This window comes from Lagopus muta, chromosome 6, assembly GCF_023343835.1.
Source record: "Lagopus muta isolate bLagMut1 chromosome 6, bLagMut1 primary, whole genome shotgun sequence".
In the NCBI taxonomy this organism is placed as follows: Eukaryota; Metazoa; Chordata; class Aves; order Galliformes; family Phasianidae; genus Lagopus; species Lagopus muta.
Genome location: NC_064438.1, coordinates 40,738,290 through 40,751,449, shown reverse-complemented (window position 1 = coordinate 40,751,449; position 13,160 = coordinate 40,738,290). Strand labels below are relative to the sequence as shown.

The 13,160-nt window shown below is 39.8% G+C and overlaps 1 protein-coding gene across 2 annotated transcripts in view; it reads left to right on the top strand.

The window, feature by feature from the left end:
- STON2 (stonin 2) overlaps nt 1-13,160 on the top strand; it is a 71,378-nt gene that overhangs the window by 41,555 nt on the left and 16,663 nt on the right. The window lies entirely within an intron of this gene.

Below are 13,160 nucleotides of genomic sequence, written 5' to 3'. Positions count from 1 at the left end.
GATGAGAGGTAAAGGTCTCAAGTTGCACCAGGGGAGGCTCAGGTTGGGTATTAAGAAAAAATTCTTGAGTTATTGGAATAGGCTGCCCAGGAAAGTAGTGGAGTCTCTGTCCCTGGATGTGTTCAAGAAACATGTAGATGTGGCACTGAGGGACATGGTTCAGTGGGCATAGTGGTGATGGGTTGGTGATTGGACTAGCTAATCTTAGTGGTCTTTGTCAACCTTAATGATTTCTATCTATAAGTGGCTCCTACTGGCTCAGCATAGCAAGCAAGGCTCCTTTTTGTCTTTTTATAGAATGTGCTGCTCATATTATACAAGCATTCGGTTTGCATCTCACTGCAGTGTGCAAAGCCCACAGAGCCTGACCCATTGAGGAGTCAGTGCTTTTTACCAAACTGTGAGATGTTCTTGGCATGGCCATCCATGGCAGCCCACCTTCCAGGCTGTCCGTTGCTAGGAAATGAATTGAATAATGCAGGCAGAAAGAATCAACCTGGACTTGTTTCTTCCCAGATTTAAACTGAACTCCAAAGTTTTTCAGAAGCTGGAAACTGTTCAGGTGTACTGAGCTTGTTGTCTGCATTACAGCTGCCTCTGCATGTATAGGTTCCATATGGGATCAGGGCAGAATCACTGAAATACTGTCAGGAATTCTGTCCTGATCTGAAGTTCATAAGCTCTGAGGTGATCTCCTGTTCTCAAGAGACTTTCATTCTGCTTTGCAGGCCAAAAAGATGATGAGGGAACATCCAGCCTTCACTGTACTTGTGTGAACTTAGTTTGCAAACTAAGGAGACAGCTTTTACAAACTTGAAGGAGACAGCTGTTGCAGCTGGAGATCTTGTTCCTCTCACTGTATTAAAAGTCAGGGTGCTCCTGGCTGGGAAGGGAATTGCTTTGTCTCTGCTGGAGAGTGTTTTCCCTGTTTCTGTATCTGGGTATTATGATACCTAATAAGGGAAATAATCATTGATTTTTCTTTTTTTTTTTTTTTTCTTCATCAAATATAATCTAAAAATGACTTAACTATCACAAAAGCAAACAGAAGTTTTCAGTTTGTACAAAGAGTCTTCAGTATGGAGTCTGTTAATCTGCATGCTCTGGAGCTGCCCATACATACAGGCAAATACTGAGAGGCAAAAGTTAAAGCCCACACAACTGCTCTGTTCTAACCTAAATTTACAGAGGTTAATACTATCAATGCTATTTATATTTGTTCTTTGCTGCTTGCATTAATGACTTGTTAATTGCTGGCACTGTAGTACTCTGTGCAGGAGGAAGAGATAAAATGTGCATGTTTGGTGGTTGTTGTGTGTTAAAGCTGCAATACCACATCTAGCATTCCTGATCCATGAGCTTCCTGAAAAATGACTGCAAACCAGGACATTGCTGTGCATTTCTGGACACACAAGTGTGCATGTTCCATGTGTACTGCATTCATGACCTGTTTTGTGCTCATCATTTTGATCAAACTATTTCATATTCTGTAATGGGTGCCGAGGCTTGTCTGTACAAGCAACTAGTCCTGAGTGTTTCACAAGTAGTTTTGTGATAGCTAACTTGCTCCAGATCAGTCCTTGAAATATGCATCTATCACCCTCCCCCCCCCCCCCCCCCCCCCCCCCCCCCATCCAGAGGAGACCCTGCTTGTCAAATCCTGCCTTGCCCCCTCAGTGGGTGAAGGACACACAGGGGTTAACATCTCTTCCCCTCATTAACCTCAGTGCATTGCTTGTGGGCTGCTGGGGCAGTGGTGGCCCTGCCACAAGCCTGGGTGCACTGCCTCCACTCTCACCCCGCTGCTATAGCAACAGGTCGAAATTCTTCTGTCTACCCTTCGCTATGCCATTCACCAATGTCTGCTCTGCAGACAGCAGCATTGTCTGCCTGATGTTGTCTTCCCACAGCTCCCAGCCAGGCTACCCCTTCTCTAGGACAAAAGGCCCGGCACAAAGAGAGGACTGAACAGGACTAAAAGTTGAAAGGAAAAAAAGAATCCCATAATTTGTGTTTTAACTGTAGGGGAGAGAGAGGAGAATAATAATTCCGACTTCTCCTAAATGATAGTTCATGATGGAGGAGAAGGGGCATAATTAGGTTTTGCTGGGATTTGGTAATTGCTTCCTGATCCCTCAGAAAGATTTACAGGGAGTCTGGCTTGCCCACAGGGCCATGTAGTGCAGTGTGGCCCCATGAGGTCAGGCTGCTGCCATCTGACAGCTGCAGATTCTATGGTAAAAGAGCTGGTGTTTGGTCTGTTTCAAGGGAATCCAATTCTTACAACCGAAGTCACTGATGACCTTGATGCGAAGACACAGTTACATTTGTATCCAGCTCAGGGCTCTCAGCCACAGGTTTAGCCACTTGCCAAGCAGATACCTTGTTTTCTAAGCTGCTGCTTATATTGTGGTGCACAGATGATGGGGAAATTTAGTGGAAAAGATACTGTTGAGTTAGTAAATACAGGATTTAATCTTCCAAGCGGTCAGCATTTCTAAGCACTAAAATTCTGGTTCAAGTAAACATGCTCCCTTCTAGCACAGCCTCTTTCCCTGTCTCATGCATAAACATACTTTCGTTAAGCCATGACAAGAGCAGAGTTCTCCTTCATGATTTTCAGTGGTCAGACTTGTGTTCCTTAACAAATCCTTTAAGAAATACCATGTCATGTGAGAGGTTAAATTCAGAGCCTTTCACAAGGTGTATCTCCTGGTCTTCAGGATGTGCCTTTTTTGTTTCCACTGTTTGATGTTGGTGTGGTCTGGATGCATAGCATGAACCGGTGACCTACAGTCCCTGAGGAAGTACAACACTGAGGAGATTGCACCATTTCCCTGAGCCCAGAACATATATTTTTGAAACTTCTTAACCTAGGAGAAGTCAGCTAAGGGTATGTTTCCAAGTGACCTCCGTCTTGACACTTAACTCCCACCATATCTAAGTAAGCCAGTGGGATAAAGGAAGCCCCCATTCCTCATTTCCTTGTACTAAAACAATTCTGCAATACTATCTTCATGAAGAAAAATCCCATTTTCCCTGGCAGTGCTGTTTGTTTCTTGGGAAATAAACTCACTAGTGAACTGAGGCAGTTGTTCTTATCCATAGCAGTGTTGCTCTTTTCAGGCAACTCCTCTTCTGCACCTGTCAGTGCCAAAGTACAATAAAACACTTCTTTAGGGTGCTTTGATTATCTATTAAATGTTTGCTGTCCATTGCCAGTGTTGCCATTCGAATGTCGATCCTTTTATAGGAATAAATTACTAATTACTTTTTGTTTTACAGTGTACCTTTCTTTTCATGCTTAGTAGTCGAAGTTCTCTTATCATTTTGTTATCCCACACTCCTCGTTTCTCTGATCACTGCTCTTTCCTTCTGGCAGATCTCAGACCTTCCAGGGCAATCCTGCAAAATCTTAAATGGACTCAGAAAGCTGTGCTTTGTTTACAGGGCACAGCAGCTAAGGGGCCCCTTTTGTTTTCCTTTCCATCAATCACATTCTGTGCTCAGCCCTCGGTCTCTCAGCTGCCACCAAAGCTATGCAAGCTTGGAGGGACTGCCTGATAAAGGTGGTAATGTTTCTCATCACCTTGTCCATTTCATACTGACCTTATCCTGAAGGATTAGTAGGTCTCTTCCATATTTTCTTTCCCTCTGCACCCCATCAAAAGTATGCAGAGTTTCATTTGGGTGAGAAAGAGGATGCACAGCTGAGGCTGCATGGTGGTAGTGGGAGCTGAGTCCTAACAGCAGGAAAAGAAATCAGCCCAGCTGGTAAGTTGTATAGGACCAGCATAAGGGAATTTGTGTCCTGTGTAGTCTGTGTGATACCAATGGAAAGAGCTGTAGCTTGGAGGGAAGATGTCTGGAGGGAAAAAATGTAAAGTTGAAATTAATGCAAAGAAAAAGGAAGCGTGGGTTTGCTTTTCACTTCTCACCACAGAGCAGGGCAGTAGCGTTATGGGTCATTTCTTTCTTTTCTGCATGCATGTTTCTCTTTTGGTCAGATGCTTTCATTTAGCAGCAAGGCCAAGACATTTCTCTTCTGGGACAGGTTTGTTGCTTCACTTCCTTGGCTACTTCTTTGGACTGACCCTAAGTAATCCTATGTTCTGTGGTGGCTCTATACACGCAGGCAAAAGGGAAAAACATGACTTCAGATGACACAAAAAAAAAAAAAAAAGATAACAGCCCAGTATTTGGTTCTCTTCATTTCCTGTAATTGTGAATAGCTGCAACAGCTGGGGCTTTATGGTGGGAGCCTGGCCTGAAGGAAAAGGCTGTGCTGAAGGAGTCACAGACCTGGAATAGATGAGTGTGAATGAGGGGAATGGCCTCACCAGTCTGAACAGTACATCATAAAAACATCCTTTCCCTCACAATAGCCCCAGAGTCATCAACTCTCATCAATTGCCTTGGGGTTGGAGCTGAAGGGCTGATGGTATTGCATAATGATAATAGGACTCAAAAACGGAGTCCTTCCTGATAGCAAGAGCAGTTAACTGACATTCATTTAGATGAGCACACTGACAAATTTTCTGTGTTTTCTATCATTCTGGGGAATCCTTCTGTCATGCCTGTGTGAAGCTGGATTTGCTACATTTGTTTCAGCAGTTGGCTGCTATTGTCTCAGTGTGGTTGTGGAGTTGGTCTGGCAGGGCCACTGTGAGCTGTGGTTGCTGATGCAGCCATGCTGTTGAAAACAGTTTCCATGACAGTCCTTCTGACACCACTGTAGTTTTTATGGATGGACAAAAACTGAGAGGAGTCACTTTGTAGGAGGGTAATGTTAGGTTATTACAAATGGGAATATTTCTTCTTTTATCCTGTCACCATTAAAAAGTTTTTGCTCAGCATGTATCCAAAACACACCTCAAGAGGTGAAAATGAGCTATGCAGCACCTTGCCAGCACTGCAACTGCTTCAGCCAGAGCTTAATAAAAATTCTAAAAGTGAAGCTGGGGTTTTTGTCTGAAATAAGCTTGCACTGATAAAAAGTGCACTGCAGCATCTTTGAGATAGAGCAAAATCTCTGTGCTGTTTGGAAGCCTACGGGTTTTTCTCTATATTTTCAATGGAAACTTTTCTTCTTTGGGATCAAGCCCTGTAGGCCATATATTAGTCTTCCCAATTTGTCCCTCAGCAAATATTTAGGTCTTTCAGTAGCACAGTTTAGAAGAGCATGTAACATGTCTTTATACTCTTACAGCCACAGGATGAGGAGCAGTCCCATGCTCACCTCACAGACTTGCAAAAGCTCCCAAATCTCCTTATCCAAATTTCTCCCACCCTTTTACCACTTCATCTCAGTGTCTCTGGTCTTTCTTTGTCCTACTCCTTGCTGCCTACTTGAAGCAAAATGAGACATGGAATAGTTTGGTGGGTTTTTTTCTAACATAATTATAGGGATGTTTTAAGTATTATGTTTCTGTGTAATAACATCTCTCACAGATAATAATTTTTAGCATTCCAACATTTTTCAAGGCAGATGCATTTAAAAATGACTATATTTCAAATCACTAATTCATATGATAGTTTCCAAACTATCAGAATCAAAACCCAATAGAAGATATTCTTTCTAACTAGGATCAGTTTTTCCCCAGTTAATACTAGGTCAATCTTGGCAGATGGAACTGTGCGTATACTCTTCCACTTTCAAAATAGTAGTACTGTCGTGCTGAGATCTCAGGAGACAGAGTATTGCTGGTTGGTAATAGAGGCTGTTTTGGCTTACCTCCCATATTTTTGGTGGAATGCTTCTTTCTTGTAAGTACTGTGGATAGTGCTCTGCTTCTCAGCCTAGAGGAAGAAAAAAGTAGGAAGCAAATTCCTGGCATTTCTCCTTTCAGTTCACAGACAGTCCTGTACTTAAGCATCCAGTCTTTGATTTCATAGCCATATATTTACTGCAGTTTCTTCACCTTTCTCTTTGCTCTCATACTTGCAAGCAGCCAGTGCATAAAGAAATGTCTTGGCAAGCACGAGTTAAATTTTACTCAGCCAAGGACCACACCTTCTACTGTTTCCAGTTATTTCATTCCCTAAAAGAGCTGTCTTGCATATTTCATTTATCCTGCAAGATGCCTAGAAAGCTCACAAACTTGAATGTGATTTATGATCTATTCATCAACACTTGACAATAGCTATTAACACTTTCCATTATACCAGAATTTTTACTTAACTACAGAGAGAAAACTTGCAGAACACAGGACATAGATTTCTTACTTGAATGTCACTTGGACAGTCATATTGTTCAGATTAACACTTAGGCCTTTTGCAGTCCATTACTATATCGTATCCTTTGCAACATGCTGCTTCTCAAGCACCTGTAGTTATCATCATTGGTTGAGGATAGAGGTGTGACTCTGATAGATTCATCCTCAGTAACACCTATGTCGATATTTCCAGCTAGTCTCCTTCAGTCTTTTCTGTTAAGTGTCAAAAATCCCTCTATGAATTAAATGCATATATATATTTACCTACATATGACTTTGTTATAGCACCTTTCACCTTAGCATTGAGAACCTCACTTGTTAATTCATAATGCTTCACTGCAGCCTGGAGCTCTCAGTCAGGAAGGACTGGCAGAACTGGCTACCCTCAGTTACATGTCTTTCCCTGCACTTCAAAACAAAACAAAACAAAAAATGTTTACATAACAAGTTACAAGGGGAAGAAATGCTAGCATCAGCTTCAGGAAGAAGTGGAGCACTGATAACTTCAGCTCTTAGACATAGCTTCAGCTGTGTTGTCTATGGATATGGATGAGAGCAGAGTGTGTTGCTCTGCAGCCAGCAGTCATGCTGCTTAATGGGACCACCATTTACGGGACTAGTCTGTCTTCACAGTTAATCAGGTAACTAAACTATTAAAACATGCAGCTGAAGTTTAAGTTTACATGGAGACTTGCATCAGAAATTAGAAACAAGTCTTTGTGTTTTGTTGTTCTTTATTTCTTTTGTAAGGAACAGAAATGGCGTATCTTGTAAATCATTTTGATATTGCTCAGGGTAACAGTGGTGTATAAATATGGGTTTACCTCTTGCCCAGATAACTTGAGATATGCAGACAAATCTGGCAGACAGAATTTGAGCTGCTGACTTGATATGATATAAAACTTGATCCTGGGAAATGCCTTGGGGGCAGGAATCAGGAAGTTAGTGCTACTATTTTTAAGCATTGGGGGGAGCCAGAAGAGTTGGGCAATTATACAATGTGAAGATGTAAAATACAAATGTCTGTTTTCTCTTCTTTTTCCCTTTATTTTTTCCCCTGCAGTAAAGAGATTTAAATCTTTGTATTTCACTCTAAGTTTTACTTTTACATCTTTTTATACCAGTCATTAGGCAAAACACATCCCTTTTCTCCCTGATTTACCTTATCCTGCCTCCTCCAAAATTACATGCAGATATAAACAGCACTGTTCGTTTTTGTAACTAGTCAATTGAGCAGCCACGTATTTGACATCCTGTGACTTTTTTTGGTACAGAACCAGTACAAGCTGGGCAGATTGTTGGGATGCTGTTGGCTTCAGTGATGCAGAAACTGCCCAGCTAGAAATCAGAGATCAGGCAGCTATTTCACACTGACAACCAAATTGTCCTCAACTGGTGTTACTTTGTGCGACTGCTACCAGTACAGTTTCTAAACTGGTAAAACTGTTTCAGATATCCAGTGCACATAGTAGTCTCTTGACTCCAATTTTCCTATGTGTATGGAAACATTTCTTGTGTTTATTTAACAGAGCCAGCCACCTATGCTTTTACGATAGTATAGCTGCTTTTTGGACTCTATGAATAAGAGCACAATGTGTTGCTTTGCAGTCAGAGGTTATGTTGCTTAGTGGGACCCCAAGCTCTGGGAGGATTCGTTATCTGCCAAATTTCTGCTTGAAGACTGCCCCTGCAAATGTTAAGCTTATCCCACATGTTACTATCTCAAGCATTGAGAATGAAACCAAAGAAGGTTTGCAAACGTCTGCGGCTTGTTTCTAGTCCATCACATATTGCTTATTAAACTATGACAGATTGACATACCTTATTGTCTACATATGAAATACTTATGTAGCTGCTCTTTACAAAAGAGAGCATGCTGCTGTTGACTCCTCTGAAATGGAGTGGGACTGTCTTTGCAATTTTAGTGCTGGCTTTAGATTTGTTCAGCTTACCAAATGCCACAAACTTCCTGAAACATTATCCCAGGAACTAATGTACTTGGGCTACTAGTAACATTTCCCTTTCTTTAATCTGTCGGAGTATCTCTCTGTGAGCTCTACCATCTCATCTCAACAGCAGTTGTACTGCTGACGTATATTCTCATGTGCTGCTGAGGTTAAACTCAGAGAGGGAAGTAGACCTCTGGATAGATGAAAAGTCCAAAGTACATTCAGAGGCAAACTGTCGTCACTTATCATAGCTAACATACTTCGGTATGAACTGCTTTTAAAAAATGTAATGAGTATCTCTTCCTCTGTTCTCATTTCTTTTTTACTCCTTTTGGATGAAAGATGGCACAGAGGAATTCATTCTTATCCAGATAACTTGACATTCTCATATTGACCTGTCTGCTGGAACAGGTTTGGCTTTATATTTCCCAGCTCTGTTCTATGCCTTCTCATACATATTAGCCAAATTGGGAGCTTAAGTATTCCAATGGTAGTAATAATGGCTAAGGCTGGTGTGTAGTCATAGTCTCAGTATCCTCTGAACAGAGCACACCTTACTGAGAGTGAAGTTAGATGACATGGTGGTAAAAATATGTGTCGTATCTATGCTGTGTCTTCAAGGGTGGATATGAAGTTGCTTTGTGGTGGTTTATGAATCATGCATGTATGCTTAGTTACTAAGATGTTTGCTTTATGAGTGTATTGTGTTGGTCTAATGGAAATAACTTCTATGAAAAAAACCAAGCTTTTTTTTTTTTTTTTTTTTTGCTTTTCTTTTATTTCCCAAAATGTTTTCTCCACCACTTACCTGAGATCTGATCACAAGTTGGCTCACATGATTCCCAGTTATACACCAATAACCTTATGCCACATGTATACTGTGAGCTCTTTGAATAGGCATCATGTCTTTCCCAAATCTTGCAAAAATCTTAAAGACTTCAAGTTACATTAGTCTTAATGTACCACCTTCTGGTCAGCTAATGGAAACACATGAACTGAGCTAAAGGAAATTAATGTGTTTTCTAGATCTGTGTCTCTCAGAAGGATTTAAATGTTAAAGCCTCTCTTTCTGTAAAAATTTTTGGGATCATTCCCTGCCATCGTTTCACATATAAGAGAATAACTCTACTTTCTGTCTTTAAGGTAGCCTTCTTTACTTTAAAAACAAACAAACAAAACACAAAGGAAACTGCTTTCAAGGGATAAGTGATGCTTTTTTATGGAGTACATAATGTCTCCTAATATCTCTAGAAAAGTTTTGTTCTCCCTTGAAAGTTAAAATTTTAAAATATTTTATTTTTGCTATCTAGTTTGAGATAGCCAATAGTCATATGCAATTTTATATAAAGGTTTTAAATCTTTTGGAGAGCACTTCTTTAAATGCAGTTGTCTGTGTGATTTTTGCTTAAGGAGGCAGAGAACAATGGAAAACAAGGAAAAACATTCAGGGAAGTTAGATGCTGGCTTGAAATAAATTCAGTTCATGCACCAAGGCAGAAAAACAGCGTACACTATTTATTTTATTTCTTGAAAGTGTTAGACCCTTCTACCACCTTTGTCTTTCCCCTTCAGGTTCGTCCTCTAATGAATCCCAAAAGTTTAAGTTAATAAAAATCTACATTAGTAAATACTCTTATTGTTAATGTAAATGCTTATAGTTAGTATTTTTAGCTACTTCTTTATTCTGCTGTAGGAAGAAATTGATCTGGTACCTTGTTTACCAATACCAATATATCTTTAAGATCAGGATTAATATTTAAGTGTTTCACTTTTAAAAGTTTCTGTGTTTCTAAGTGTTTCACACAGTTTCTCAGAACATTTCACATGAACCCCAGTTTGAGAAACTAGCCCCAAACTTTAAAAGGTCGTCACATGATTCCTACCTGACAGGAAGCTCTATCAATTTCCTCAAAGCACTGACTAACTCTTCTGTGACTTGCAGATTATCTTAAGGGAGCTCACACAGCGTGTGCAAGACAACCAGGGGATCAGGCTTAGCCAGCCTGGGTCCATGAAAGGCAGGTCCTCCATGAGCAACCTGATTCTGTGATTGAGTCACATGCCTGGTAGATGAGGAAAAGACTTCAGCAAAGCCTTTATCACTGGTCCTATGATCTATGTCTAATTTGGAATTTGCTGTTGAAGTAATAAATGTATTGATTGGAGACTCCACCTGTCTTGCTTGCTGTGGCCTCAGGCACACAGGCACTTTTATTTCAAAATGATATGAGTTATCTTTGCAACATTGTTTAGGTGATTTCCAGATAGACACTGATTTCATTTTTCCCTGTAATTCTTTCTAACAGTGTACAAATTCTAAGTGTTTTCAGACTAAAACCTGAACAGTATTTTGGAAAATACGTTTTCTAACTATAGATACATCTGCTGTAAATACCTAATATACCAGTTTTGTGCACTAGGTATGTTACAGATTTGATTTTGTTTCAAGGCTAGACAGGTCCATTCTGATTACCTACAGGCTGCAGGATGTGAATGAAACTTGTACAAAGCTACAGAGATAGCTGAGAGCAGGTAACATAGCAGACATCTGTACAAGGAAAAGGGGAGCTACCTATGTAGGTTTTGAGTTGCTGAAATACTGTTTCAGTTATTTCATATCACATCTGAAATGTTTGACTACTCAGTAAATATAATGCAAATTAAATAGTGAATATTTTTAAATTAAATCATGCAGTAATATTCTAAGTTGTAAATTCATTTTGTTATCTTGAGCATTTTCTTTACTCAAGGCATAGTGAAAGGACTCTGTCACTTGAATTGATTGAATTCCAGGCTCAATTAATTTCTTCAGTTGAGCAAAGACAAAGAGGAAAGGAAAACAAGTGCAATAAAAAAGGCCCTCAATTAGTAACATACGTAGCTGGTTGCAGTGAAACTTCCAGATACAACTACCACTGTTCCACTGGGCTTTAATCTGGTACCTGTACACCTCATAGTTAGGTCAGGCTCAATTGCTGGGAAGATGTTCTCTTCCCTCTCCAGTTGCAAGAGTCAGCATCAGTGAAGGAGACACAGGGCAAATAATTGAAAGCAAGGAAGCACAGTAGGAACTAATGCCTGAAATATGGTAGTTTTACCTCCCACAGATAAGTTTTTCTATAGGTGTAGAATAAAAAGAAAATGTCAAAACATCAATGAAGTTTGCAAAAACTATGCTGACTTCTAGAGTCCCTTAGGATGGAGTATGGAAGACAGTTCTTTTCAACAACTTGCTTGCAGTATTAGGTCTGCTGCAGTCTCAGCCTATCACAGCTAGACAGAATTTACTTCTATTTCTTCTTCAGTATAGTGTCTGCACAATGGCTTACAAATGAAAACTTGCGGTTCTCATAAACATTAGAGATTCGTAGAGCTAAATTAATTGAGCATAGATGAAATTAGTTGTGTTTTAAATAGTACTGGAATCTCTATGGCATAATGTCTTTGAAATTTCAGATAATTAAACTTCTTTTAATGATTAAACTTATTTTGGGACTTGTGATGAATTTGCAGCAGTTAGCCAAGCGACGGGAATCATATTTAAATAGTCATTAACCCACTGCTGGGTACAAGCTCTTCAGTATTTTGTATTAGAATTACTGCAGATTTGGGACAGAACTACACTAGGTTAAATTACCTATTTATATAGCCTATATTTAGATACCCAAGTTCAAACAGATGTCTCAATAGGATGTGACAAAACATGGTGAAAATACAATGATGAATCCATTCAACATAATCTGAGAAGTGGGAGGAGTAGGAACAAGAAAGGGAGCCACAGCAAGAAAAGGTCAGTGACTGTACTTTGTGCCTGCAAGTTACGTAGCTGGTGATTATTATTCTGAAATACCTCTTAGTTGTGCTGTAAATCATGAAGTTAAAAACATTACTTCTTAACTGTCAGTTCAGCAAAATGGAGAACCAGATTATTGGCCAGCATAATAAAATAGGAGGCATCACTTTTGTAGCTGTTGTACCTTCCAGCCTGCTGGATGTTTGTGCTCAAAGGGTTCGGGGCTTTCTGCCCCTCATTGCCCTAACTTGAGAAGAGACAATTGCCTCTTCTTCTGTCTCCAAAATCTGTTCTGAATCTCATGGAAAGAAAATGTCCTGCAGGTTGGTAGAGAGTATTTCCAAGTACCCCCTAAATGCTACCAATACTGATTGGTAGTAAAGCTACATGGGAAGCATATGGAGGTAATAACTGTTATCCTCTCAGGGACGTTCTCTGTGCAAATAAACATTAACTTCTCATTGGCAAGACAGCTGTGGTTCTTCGAGCTGCAGACTTTTATAGATAAATTCCATGGTACTTTTTTGCTGTAGTCTTGTTCAGCAAAATCGTTAGAATAATTTAGACTGATGTCTGCAGCAGTAACATGTGATTCTCCACCATTAACAGAGCTGTGATAAACAGGAAAGCTTGCAGAAGCCAGCTTTCATAACATGTAGCAAACCTGAAACTCTTCACAAGTGCAGTGAAGGAGCAGAAGTATTTAATGAACAAGTTTATAGGTTTCTGTCCAGCTTATGTAATATTTGCACACTTACACTGTGTTCTTTGTGAAATAAGCATAATCACTTCAGATAAAGTTTGGCATTAGTGACAGAATCTTTATTTAGATTATTTAGATTTGTTCCAAGCTAGTTACTATCAAGAGAAAATAGACAAGTACTCAGTGATTTAAAAATCCGGGCTTTTGCTCAGATGTATTTTTTAACATAGTAATTTTATCCAGCTTTCTTTTCAATAGATCTGCCACACCTTCAAATCTTTCTACTTGTGGGACACTGTTTCTATCATAAACAGTTTGCAGGGTATCAACGTCCTTTAACAGCTGGATGTGTGCCTTCCCTTTGGGCATAAGTTAGGTGATACTGCATGGTCATTTGGGCCAAAAGAGATTAAATGGAAAAATGAAAAGATAGAACAATAAAGAGGACCAGAGCCTTCTTTCCTTTCAGTGGGTTGTATACCAGATGTTCTATATCTATT